Source organism: Humulus lupulus, chromosome 5 (assembly GCF_963169125.1).
Source record: "Humulus lupulus chromosome 5, drHumLupu1.1, whole genome shotgun sequence".
Classification (NCBI taxonomy): Eukaryota; Viridiplantae; Streptophyta; class Magnoliopsida; order Rosales; family Cannabaceae; genus Humulus; species Humulus lupulus.
This window is the reverse complement of record NC_084797.1, coordinates 84963884-84977237: the sequence shown is the minus strand read 5'-3', so window position 1 is coordinate 84977237 and position 13354 is coordinate 84963884.

Here is a 13354-nt window from a genome sequence, read left to right as displayed (position 1 = left end):
TTAACTTCGACTTTACGTCCTAAAAGTATGATCCTGACTATTAAACTAACTCGTAACCCTTTTTTCACCTACAAGACATTCTACTCACAAGCGTCTCAAACAAGAAATAGATGAACTCAAACAGTGAACATACAGAAGCATGCATTGCGAAAATACGAAACATAAAGATTCGAAGACTTACCAGAAAAAAGATCGTTGAGAAGGGTAAAGAGTCTTCGGAAGTCTAGGTGCTTTCAAAATGAACTTGGAAAGTACAGAAGAACGGTTTCTAGGAGAAGACGAGAGCTCTGGTTTTAGGGTTTCTGGAGTAAGTAGTGGCGTGCGTAAAAAGAAAAGGAAGATTTCAGAGATATTATATAAGTTTGTCTGTGGCATTAAAAAGGTGTAATCATCAGTTTCCCTTTTTCGAAGTATAGGGAGCGGAATAGCCGTCGAATTATTACTGGGGAACCAAAAAGTCATGATTAGATGGGAGTAGGTTACTTTTTCCAAGAACACACGAAGGGTTCTGACACATAAGGCGGGGTTATCGAAGAGTCGTTCGCTCAAAAGTTTATTTATTGCTCATAATAAATAAACTTGGGGGGCAAATGTTATCCAAAAAATTGGCATTGATGACGTGGCAAGTGAACCCTGGACACGTGGCTGACACCTGGAGAAACTCTGCTAGTGTATCGACCAGAGGACGTATTAAAAGCAGTCAGCAGCCCAGTCTTACCTGCGACCAGTTTGGTCGATGGTTCCGCATGCAATGTAATATTACTATAAAGATCTTTGTAAATCCCAAATTTAACTCACACAATCTCATGAATATCCGGTTATTCAGGAGAGAAAATCGGCAACTAAATCATGTAATCCCCCTTGAGCCTATAAATAGAGAAATATAGCTCAAGAGAGGGACTTTTGGCTTTCGCATTACTGGATACTAGTGTAATTCTATCTGAAACATCGTACTGTTCTTCAGAGGTTGGTGAAACTCATTGAACCCTTGTTCTTTGATCACTCCTTTGATTCACACATCAATAACAATCTAAGTGGACGTAGGTCATTACCAGATCCTGGGGCCGAACCACTATAAAACATCGTGTTCTTATTGCTTTTTGTCAGTCGATTCTTTTCAACACATTCATTCATTTCAAGCATATTCTGACTCCGTGTCAGTTGACCAAAATCTGGGTCAACATTAGTTTATCGTACAATTAGTAATAATTTTTTTTTATGTATAATTTAAATTTGTTGCATTCATGCATCATATTTAATATTAAAAAAACTTACTAATATTCATAATATATGTTGAATTTAGTTTCTATTTTATTTATTTATTTCACCAATGATGAATCACTCAAACCTTGTTACTGCTTTACTTGCAAATGAAAAACTCAATGGTGATAATTTTATGAAATGGAAATCAAACATGAACATTGTGTTGATTTGTGAGAACCACAAGTTTGTCTTTACTGAGGAATGTCCTGAGGTCCTTGCTGCCACTGCTCCCAAAACTGCTAGGGAGAAGTATGATGCTTGGATTATATCCAACAACAAGGCTAAATGCTATATGCTTGCTAGTACAAGTGATGTGATCAATGCAGACATGAGGCTACTAGAGCCTATATGAACATGAAAATGAAGAAATGAATTTTTCTCAGAGAACATTTTTAAACATGATCAATACAATGCATGATGTTGAAGTTCATGGAGCAACCATTGATGAGAGGACTCAAGTTGGCCTGATTCTTGAATCACTCACACTAGCCTTTTCCACATTTACTACCAACTATGTTATGAACAAGTTGGAGTATAATATGACAAAACTGTTAAATGACTTGCAAACTTTCGAATCACTTAATAAGAGTAATTCAAAAGTAGAAGAAGAAAATGTTGTTGATTCTAAACCTTCCACTTCAAAATGGAAAAATAAGAAGAGAAAAAGAAGCCTAAAAAATCATATAAAGGCAAGGAGAACAAAGATAATAAGGACAACAAAACTTCCAAGAAAAAGAAACCCAAAAGAACATGCTTTCATTGTGGAATTGAGTGTCATTTGAAGAGAAACTGTCTTAAGTATGATTTACTTGTTTTAGAAGCCTGCTTAGTGAAAGATGATACATCATCCTTGATTGTTGATTTTAGTGCCACTAACCATGTTTGCTTTTCTTTACAAATTCTAAGTTCTTTGAGGGAGCTTGCTGATGAGGAGGTGGCTATGAGTGTTGGCAATGGTCTTGTCATCTTTGCCAAAGTAGTTGGAACAACCCGTTTAGAATTTGATCAAAATAAATTTCTTTTTTGGACAATGTTTATTTTATTCCTGGATTTACTTGAAACGTAATTTCTGTTTCTATGTGGCATTAACATGGTTTTGATATTTCTTTCAATAATAATTCCATTATTATCTCAATATTTTGTATTGAAATATGTCATGCCAAATCCGATGATGGGGTGTATAAACCTAAGGAAATAAAGCAATCTGTATACAACTTTGAAATATTTAAAGTTGCAAAACCAATGTCTATTAAACGTCAAAAGACCGATTCCAACAATGAAACATATCTATGACATTTGAGATCCAGGCATATTTGTTTGGATAGAATTAATAATACTAGCAAATGAGGGACCTTCAAGAAAAATAATTGCTAGTTCTCTTCCAATATGTGAATCCTTCCTGGAAGGCAAGATGACCAAAATCCTTTCTATGCAAAAGGATCAAGAGCCATAGATCCACTTCAACTCATACACACTGATGTGTGTGGACCATTAATGTGCAAACAAGATGAGGGTTTGAATATTTTGTCACCTTCATTGAAGATTATTCAAGATATGGTTACTTATCTTTGAAGCAAAAGAAATCTTAAACTTTTGGAAAGTTTAAATAATTCCAAGCTAAAGCTGAAAAGCAATTAGGTAAATCACTAAAAGTTCTTTGATCTTATCGAGGAGAAGAGTACTTGGATTATGAATTCTATGACCACTTGGATGAGCAAGGAATTCAATCCCAACTCACTGCTCCAGGAATGCCATAGGAAAATGTTGTTTCAAAAAGAAGGAATAGGACGTTATTAGACATGGTTAGATTAATGATGAGTTATTCATCATTGCCACTGCCATTCTGGGGCAATGCCATTCAATGTTCAATGTACATATTGAATGTTTTTCCATCCAAGTCTATGAAGAAGACAACGTCAGAAGTATGGAATTATACTAAACCTAGTTTACACCATTTTCGTATTTGGGGGTGTCCAGCAGACGTGCTGAAAGGAAAGACTGGAAAGCTGGAATCTTGCACTTAATTGTGCATGTTTATGGGATATTCCAAAGAGACTAGAGGTGATATATAATATAGTCCTAAAGAAAATAAAAAATTTGTATTGCCAAATGCTACTTTTCTTGAATATGACTATATTAAAAACCATAAGCCTTGTAGTAAGGTTGTACTGGAGGAAATGGTCTCAGATCAAGTAAATCAATCATCAATTGTTCGCAATGAAAAATGACCAGAAGAAGCCACAAGTTCTGGTCAGAATAATAGAGAGCTTCGTCGTAGTGGGAGGGTTGGCAGGCAGCGAAGTCGCTATGAACATGAAGTTTAAATGCTTGTGTCTAACACAAATAAAGATGATCCATTGACATAAATAGATGCAGTGAAAGATTCTGACAAAGAAAATTGGCAAGATGCCATGAACCTAGAAATGGCATAGATGTATTCCCATTTCGTCTAGACTCATGAAGATCTTTTTGAAAATGTTAAACCTATTGGTTGAAAATGGATATTCAAGAAGAAACACAAAAGCGGATGGGAAAGTCAAAACTTTCAATGCTAGGCTTGTAGCCATGGGCTATACTTAAAGAGAAGGGGTTGATTATGAAGAAACCTTTTCTCCTGTGGCCATGCTTAAATCCATTCACATACTCTTGTCCATATCTACTTGCATGGATTATGAGATATGGCAAATGGACGTTGAAATAATATTTTTGCATGGATATCTTGATGAGACTATTTATATGTCTCAACACGAAGGGTTCAAAATAAAAGGTCAAGAGCAAAAGGTTTGCAAGCTTCTTAGGTGCATTTATGGGCTCAAACAAGCTTCTAGATCTTGGAATATGAGATTTGATGAAACAATCAAAACATATGGTTTTGAACAAAACGTTGACGAACCTTGTGTCTCTGAAGAAATAAAAAATGGAATTTATGGTATTCCTAATTCTTTACGTTGATAATATTCTACTGATTGGAAATAACGTAGGAACATTGATAAAAGTAACAAGATGGCTAGTTGAGCAAGTCCGAATGAAAGATTTGGGAGATGAAAACTAAGTTTTGGGATTCCAGATCCATCGGGATCGACAAAACAAAGTCTTGGCTCTATCTCAAGCTACTTATATAGATATGGAACTAGAGCAATTCGGAATGCAAAATTCCAAGAAGAGTGATATGCCAACCCGTCATGGAATTTTCCTTTCTAAAGAATAGTGTCCAAAGACACCTCAATAAGAAGAGGATATGAGATAGTATCCCTATGCCTCTGAGGTAGGTAGTCTAATGTACGACATGCTATGCACAAGACAAGATATTAGTTATGCAATAGGGATAGTCAGTCATTATCAATCAAATCCTGGATTGAGTCATTAGGTTGCAGTAAAAAATATTCTCAAGTTTCTTAGGAAAATTAGAGAATATGTTCTTGTATATTCAGGTGGTGACCTGAACCCCATTAGATACAGTGATTCAGATTTTAATTCAGACAGAGATTATCGAAAATTGACTTCTGGATCAGTGTTCACACTTGGTGGGGTAGTTGTGGTCTTGCATAGTATTAAACAAACCAGTATCACAAATTCTACCATGGAAGCTGAATGCATAGCGACTTGTGAAGCAGCTAAAGAGACTATGTGGCTAAAAAAGTTCTATTCTGATTTGAAAGTGGTTCCAGACATGGATAAGGCACTGGTTCTATAATGTGATAACAATGGGGTGGTAGCTAACGCGAAGGAACCAAGGAGTCATAAGTGGAGAAGCATATTGAGAGGAAATACCACTTGATTAGGGATGTTGTTCATAGAGAAGATATATCAATTATGGAGAAAGCTTCAAAACATAACCTTGTCGATGCTTTTACTAAGACTTTTCCTACAAAGTCTTTTAAAGATAATGTTAGTAATATGGATTTGAGGGAGATGCCTCATTTTCTTTAGGGAAAGTGGGACATTATTTAGATTAGTGCCCTTTAAAGCATATGTATTGAACAGTGTTTTATGAAATAAATAATTGAAATGAATTTTAGCATATATTAACTATTTATTATTATTGATAGAATAATATTATATGAATATTATAAAATTCCCAAACTCATTATTGTGACTATAATGTTGTATTGGTACGAGAGGATTAAGATTGTAGGCAACGAATTTAAATAGTTCTTTGTAAAACAAAGTTATACAGAATCTTTTGGATTAAATATGCGAACCTTGAAAAAATGGCTGGAGAAGCCAAACAAGAGGCAGGCGTCCAACAGGTGCTTCGAGAAGATAGGAAAAAATGAAAGAACAAGCCCATGCCCACTAAGAAACCCAAGGGCGAGCAACGACCAAGGGATTGGGGGGGGGGGGGGGCACCTTAGCGTGAAGGGGAGAGCTCAGTGGGTGAGCTTAAGGCCCCCCTAAAAAAGGACCTCCACAACCATGGAGAACTGGCTTAAGACCACCATTGAGCTTGAGAGTAAATAAGCCCAATAGGTCCATACAGCCTGAAGGCATATTCTCTCCTCATGTTCAAGATCTAAGAACCATACACTCAACCTCTCAAAGGCTTATCAAGATATGGACAAAGCAGAGGTACGAGAAAGGACTGAGTAGTACGGAGTACGAACGAGACACAATCATCAGAGGAGTGATGGCCTTACTAAGTTAGAGGAGTAGTGGTTGTACAAAGTACTTGGAGAAGGATTACATCCTCATATGCCTCTGACTGTGATCAGACCCGAAAGGCCTGATGCTCGACACCACTAATGCCTATGCCATGATCCTCTGAAGTGCCCCATAGTACCACCATTTCTTTGTCCCCTTGCGACCATTTTTGTACTAAGAGCCATTAAAGCTCCCCTATAAATAGGGCCTCCTCTGATCTTGGTGGGGGGTTGGAAAATTCTTGTAACACCAAACTATTCTAAGAGCAATATACAAGTTTTCTTCCATTGTTCTTCTATAATTTTTCTCTAACTTTCTATATCTTTTTTAGAGTTCATGAGCTTCTTACTAAGTCTTTGAGTTTTCCAACCTTAATTTGTTGACGAGTTTTACAGTAAAATTTTTTGCACTGTCTGTGGGAAGGAAAAGTATTAAGCCATTATTCTTCCATCAATTTCGACAAGAAGAAATGCCAAGGCATTCAAGATTCCTACAGGAATCTCATGAAGTTGAGATTTACCTTGATGAAGACTGTTGACGTGGTTTTTCAACAATAGTGTATTAAGAAATAATAAGGCAGATTAGTGCTTAATGATAAACTGTAATGAACAATAAAGAAAATTCACTCAAGAACACATAACTTTTACGTGGTTCAGTGGTGAAAATCCACCTAGTCCACGAGTCAATATTATTGTTGTTTCTCTCTGTATTTTGGCAGAGTTTTGGTATTACAGAATAATTATACCCTTTCCTATCCAATATTCCCAATATTTATAGGGGAATTCCATGGATAGGTTTGGTTAACCACGTGAGTCAATCACGTATTTACATAATGTCTACATTTAATACAAATTATTCCCATTTGTATTGGGATATGATTTGATTACAAGATAACAGGCACCTGTTATCTCGGATAATAAATACAACAGCCTGGTCATAAATAAACATATAAAGAGATCCCGAGTCTCTGGGATCTCTGAGTATGCAATATACTAGAATTATCATGAGTTGGATATCTCCTCCAAGCCCGTTCTTCGTCAACTATTTAATATTCCAGCTCACGCTTCACAGCAATCATATCCTTAGTTTGAGATAAACTCAGGCTGCCTAACACCTCGTATGATTACAATGAATCTCAAGTTGTCCAAATGGATAATAAGAAGATATTATTTTCCTTAGTCATTTCTTCGTGTATTTATCTACCAGCTGTACTCGAGCTGAGTGAATGAACTCGTGCTAAAATTAGGGTACAACATTTTCCCCTCAAGTTCGTACTCGTGTATGATGTCGTCACTTTCTGACCTACACAGAAGGGGCTTTTAGACTTCTGCTACAAAAAACCACGCCTGCCCACTACTCGAGTATTGGACATGTGGTCTATTGCGATTGGCGTCTGTTCGGGTTTCAAGGACTGCAATAATTGTCTGGTCAACTTTTACCGCCATTTATTCTATTCAATCTTGGCCCTTGGATTTTGAACTAAGCCAATTAGATGACCCAGATTAATTTCCATAGTTTACGTATAAATAGGATGACCAAATTTAAAACCTCACCACCTTTGCATTTAAAAATTTCCCTTTTCTAAACTCCCAAGTTTCCTTTCTTTCCCAGAATCACCAAAATTGTTCATCGTGCCCAGGCATTCAGAAGCATTCTAGAAGCTTCCCGTGATCTAAATCTACATCCTCCAGTCGATGAACACACTTCATGTAAGTATCTCATCCCTTGTTTTGAAATGTTTCCCCCTTTTATTTTTATGCACTGGAATTTCTGTTCTTAACTATGTTCATCCACAACGCTCATTGTAGTTACTGTTAGGCTATTTCTAAATGTTCATAGGGAATAGGTTTCGATTTAGGTTCAATGGGTGAGTTCAAACATGTTTTAGAAATAAGACGTCCATAAAACTGGCAAAATTTATTGGTAAATCTGGGTAACCATAATGGTGAATTGATTTAAAGAATACTTGTTTGGGGTAAAGAAACTGAAGGGTCTTTAGGTTTAAAACCAGATAGCTTAGGGGTCACATTTTCTTCAGTGGTTTTGCACTAAACTGCTTCCCAAGGAAAGTAGTGGTCTGACATTTCTGACACACAAATCCTTAAATATCAGGGGACTATTAGGAAACTGAGGCGCGTAGCTTAGGATATCAAACTGCACTTTGGTCCAGTGGTGGAGAAGGAGCTCATTATCGAACCCAACACTTATTTCAAGGCCGAGTGTATAGTCTCGAAAATCATGACTCAAGCGAAGGTCAATAAAATGATGTTGAGTCACAACATAAAAGTAGGATCTGATTGTAACGACCCAAAAAAATCACTAACAAGGCTTAAGGTCCTTGATTAGTATGCCGGGAGGGCATAATTACTTTATGTGTGTATTAAATGATTTAGTGCATGATTCCATGATAAGGATGCTTATATGATTATATGGATATATGAAATGCATGTCTAAGAGTATTAGTATGAATGTAGGCCCTGTTTAGCTTAAAGGGGAATATTTGTAATTTTAGCCCGTTGAGGGCATAAATGTGAATATATGTTATAATTGTGAAGACCACATTATTATGTGGACATATTTGCAGCATGCAGCTTGAGGAGATCCTAGGGAGCCAGTTAGCGGGAAAGTCACAACGTGACCCAATACTCGACTCGGGGCTAGTCAAGGGGTAATTTGGGTATTAGACAGTTATTAGGGTTATCGGGTTATGGAGATAAATAATTGGAGAAATATTTGAGGTTAGGAAGCTTAGGAGGGAATACTGGGGAAATTTACCATTTTTCCCTCGGGGACGTTTTTGGTACCCCAAGCTTTGGGATTAACTTAATTAACTAGGGGTAGATAAAAAAAAACTAAGAAAATAGTAGAATTTAGCTAAACCGACCCTTTCACTTTTTCTCTCAGCTCACTCACCATTTCCTAAACTATCTCTCTCTCTCTCTCAAGGAAGCCATTGGAAACCAAAGGAGGATTTAGCTAGAGACTCAACGATTTGAGTTGGAACTTTGGGGATTAGCTCAGTGTTAGCTAGAGGATCCAATCAGGAATTGAGGTAAGTTTTGAATTACACTCTTGGTCATTAAATTCTATGTTTTCTTGGCTGGGTTTTAGTGTTCTTGAGCTTTTAAGTTACAAAGATTAAAATGTTGTTTTGATGAGTTTCTAAGTTAGGTTTTGTTGGTTTTTGCTGCTGGGAATATGTTAGAGTGTTTGTGATAATTAATTTGTGTCATTTTGATAGATTTGGGTTGATTTGAGAGAGGTTTGATTGTTAGAAATGGTGGGTTTTCTGGGTTCGAAGGGGTCTGGTCGCGGCTCTGTTCTTAGTGTGCCGCGACCCTCTAGAACAGGTAGGAGTTGAAGAGAAGGGCGAGCCGCGGCATGGGGAGTGTTGGGCCGCGACTCGTGTCTGCTGGTTGGGGAGGCTGGGCCTCTAGTTGGAGGTGGGCCATGGCATGAGGGGCCTAGTGCCGAAGCTCTTAAGGGTATTTTTGGCTTTAAGGTGGTTATAGATGTGGGAACTTAACCTAGGGTGCTTCGGATCGATTCCACTATCGTGTTTGGTGGAATTCAATCTTCTGAAGGTTAGAAATTGAACCGGAAGCCTTTATTGAATTGTGATCGATGGAATCCCTTATCTTGGTTGTGAATAGGTGTACGCTAGGGCTAAGGAAAAGGATCGTGCTCAAGGGTCATTCCTTGTAACAAGAACGCTAAGAATCAAAGGTAAGAAAACTACACCCGGTCGTGAGTTTATGACGGGACTAAGGGTTCCCTATTCCTGTATTCATTATGAAAGGTGCTATTATGCCATGTGAATGTAAAACAAACGACCTAAGAGTGCCGGAGTTTATATTGGCGCACAGGGCGCGACTCAGCCATTGGTAACTGAGGACAGCTTAATATTCATTGAGCTTAGTTTAAGCGAACCGGAGTTAGTGGGGTAAACAGAGGGTGCGACCTAAGGGCGTCGACCTTGGTTATTGTATGATTTGGTTGTTGTTGTTAATTGACGAACATGATACGGTTGAATGTCTGTGTATTAGTTGGTGGATTTGCTAGTTATGTTTACTGATTATGTGAATGTTATGGACTGCTCAATTTATGATCATGCTTAAAGAATTATTTGGTTGTTGTCATTGTTTGTGCTTTGATGTTATGGTTTTCATTCTGGGCCTTGGCTCATGGGTGCTACGTGGTGCAGGTAAAGGCAAGGGTAAACCTTATCAGCCCTGATTTGGAGAGCTCTAGAGGCAGAGTGTACATAATCAGCTGCTTGGCTGCCACGGTCGTGGGTTGGATAGGGACGGGAGAACCTTAAATGTTTGTTTTGCCCTAAGACTGGCTAGTTGTTGTATTTACCTTGGAATTTTGTAAACCGTCCTTTAAACTCTACTTTCTTTTGGGATCCCATTTATGAAATGTTTATTTAAATGAATGGTGTCTTTCATGACAAAAATATTTTAACCCTAGTTCTGTATTGGTTTTAGTGACACATTTTTAACTAAATGACTTGATTAGCAAGTCTTCAACCTTTATAAATACACAGTGTAACGGTCTTGGCTACCCAGGGCGATATAACTTGGTATCAGAGTGTCCTAGGTTTAAAGGTTCCTGAAGACTGGCTGGACATGTACATTCATCGCTAAAGACAAGCTCGACTCAGGGTTTGATAAATGTTTATTCGTGTTTATAGGCTTAAGTGATTGGAAAGAATTATAATTGTTGTTATCTGTATGGCTAATAGGAAGCATGAGATACTGATAGGGCCTGGGCCTTGACTACTTTGTGACAATAATGAGGCGTGCTTATTAGCATTGCTATGAATGGAAATGAATAATTGAATGATAACCTGCATATCACATATATATGAATGAATATATGGATAGATGCCTATATTTTGATTGTTGTGTGATGATGTTGGGGCATGCTTATTAGCATGGCTGGTGCATGTGGATGAATATTTGGATGAACTATCATATCTTGATTGCTTGTGATTGGTTATGCTCCGTTGGTGGATTTTGGAAAGGCTATTACCCTATCATCATAGTCTGATTACTGAGTCGTTGATTGCAGATTAACTTGGATAGCTATGCGTCCAAGGAGATCTACGCGACCAGCGGACACTGGATCTGAGACTAGAGATGATGACCAGGGCCAAAAGTCTCCGCCAGTCCCTGAGAACTGGCAGCAGATTATGGCAGAAATGCAAGCGCGGCTTCAGAGCCAAGATGAACAGATCCATTTTCTGAGGCAGCAAGCTCCGTCAGTGAGTGCTGCACCCATCGTGCCACCTGTAGTGGCACCAGTTATTCAGCCAGTGGAAGTTGGAAACAGGAGGGAGTCGTTGTATGAGCGGTTCTGGAAGCAGCATCCCCCAACTTTTGAGGGAGGAACTGATCCACTGAAGGCCAAACAGTGGATGACTATGATTACTGCTATCCTGTAATTCATGAGGGTAGAAGGTCATGACAAGTGGTCTGTGCCACATATATGCTGAGAGAGGATGCCCAGATTTGCTGGGAAGTGGCATCACAGACTAGAGACATTACTACTTAGTGTTGGGATTTATTCAAGGATTTGTTCAGTCAGAAGTACTATAATGTTGCCATCAGGGCAGTGAAGGTTAATGAATTTGACGGATTAGTACAGGGCAACATGACATTTACTGAGTATGCCCTGAAGTTCGATAGACTTGCAAAGTTTGTACCAGATCTTGTGCCTATAGATCCAACTAGGCAAGACAGATTTATTAGAGGGCTTAATGCTATGATAGCCTGGGATATGAGAATTACAACAGTACCTGGGGGGACGACTTATGCCCTGGTAGTTGAGAAGGCTCTTATCACTGAAGAAGCGGAGAACAAGATCTGGAGGGAGGGTGCAGCGAGGCGAGAGGGTCGCAGAGCAGTGCTTCCATACTCTGGGTCTGATATGGGCGAAGGCCCTAGTGATCTGAAGGGGAAGACCCCTGACACTTCGACTGCTGCTTGTTCTGATAAGAGGGGTCGGGGTGTTCAAGGTAGCTGTCAGGGAGGCGGTGATGGATGGAGGAGTTACCCAGAGTGCATGAGGTGCAGAAGACGCCATCAGGGCGAGTTTCGGGCCAAGGCTTTCTTTGTGTGCGAGAAAGTAGGGCACCATAAGAAAGATTGCTCAACAGTGAAGAAAGGGGAAGCAGGGAAGGTGGACTGCTTGACTCCAGTTTGAGTGTTAACTTTGACAGAGAGGCTGAGGCTAGTCCCTCAGTGGTGTCAGGTCAGCTTTCTAGCGCTGGCTCTCCTATTACTGTATTGATTGACTCTGGTGCTACACGTTCATCTGTTTCCAGTAATATGATTGATAAATTGTGTAGACCTAGTGAGTACCATACTGTGGGGTTTGGGACCATATTGCCTACTAGGGAATTGGTAGTTTCTAGGAGGTGGATTAGAGCACTGCCAGTGATGGTTGATAGTAGAGAGCTTTCAGTAGATCTGATTAAGCTAGACATGGAGGACTTTGACATGATTCTAGGGATGGATTGGCTGGTCAGATATGGGGCTACTATTGATTGCATGAAGAATATGGTGACTTTTGAGCCGGAGGGCGAGGATCCCTTCGTTTTTGTGGGTACAGTATGTGGACCCCGCGTACCCATGATATCAACATTGAGAGCCATAGACTTGTTATAGGGAGGATGTATAGGTGTTCTGGGTAGTGTGGTGGAAACTACTAGGGTTTTGCCAGCAGGGCCGGGAGAGACCGGATTAGTTTGTGAGTTCTTGGATGTATTTCTTGAGGATCTACAAGGACTATCGCTGCGTAGGGAGATTCAGTTTGTTATTGAGTTTAGCACCAGAGACAGAACCAGTATCAAGAGCACCATATAGGATGGCACCAGTAAAGTTGAAGGAATTGAAGATACATTTACAGGAACTTCTGGATTTGGGATTCATCCGGCCTAGCTACTCACCATGGGGCGCTCCGATTTTGTTTGTAAAGAAGAAGGGTGGGACTTTGAAGATGTGTATAGACTATAGGGAATTGAACAAGTTGACCATCAAGAATAAGTACCCTCTACCAAGGATCGATGACTTGTTCGATCAGCTGCAGGGGTAGACAGTGTTCTCAAAGATTGATCTTCGATCTGGTTATCACCAGCTGAGGATCAAGGACGAGGACATACCGAAGACAACCTTCCAAATGAGGTATGGACACTATGAGTTTTTGGTCATGTCATTTGGTTTGACCAATGCCCCAGCAACCTTTATGGACTTAGTTAACAAAGTGTTCAAGGACTTCTTGGATCAGTTAATCATTGTCTTCATCGACGACATCTTAGTGTACTCCAGTTCAGAGGCAGAGCATGAGCAACATCTTCGATAGGTCTTGCAGAGGTTAAGGGAACATCGGTTATATGCCAAGTTTAAGAAGTGTGAGTTTTGGTTGCCAGAAATGACCTTTCTTG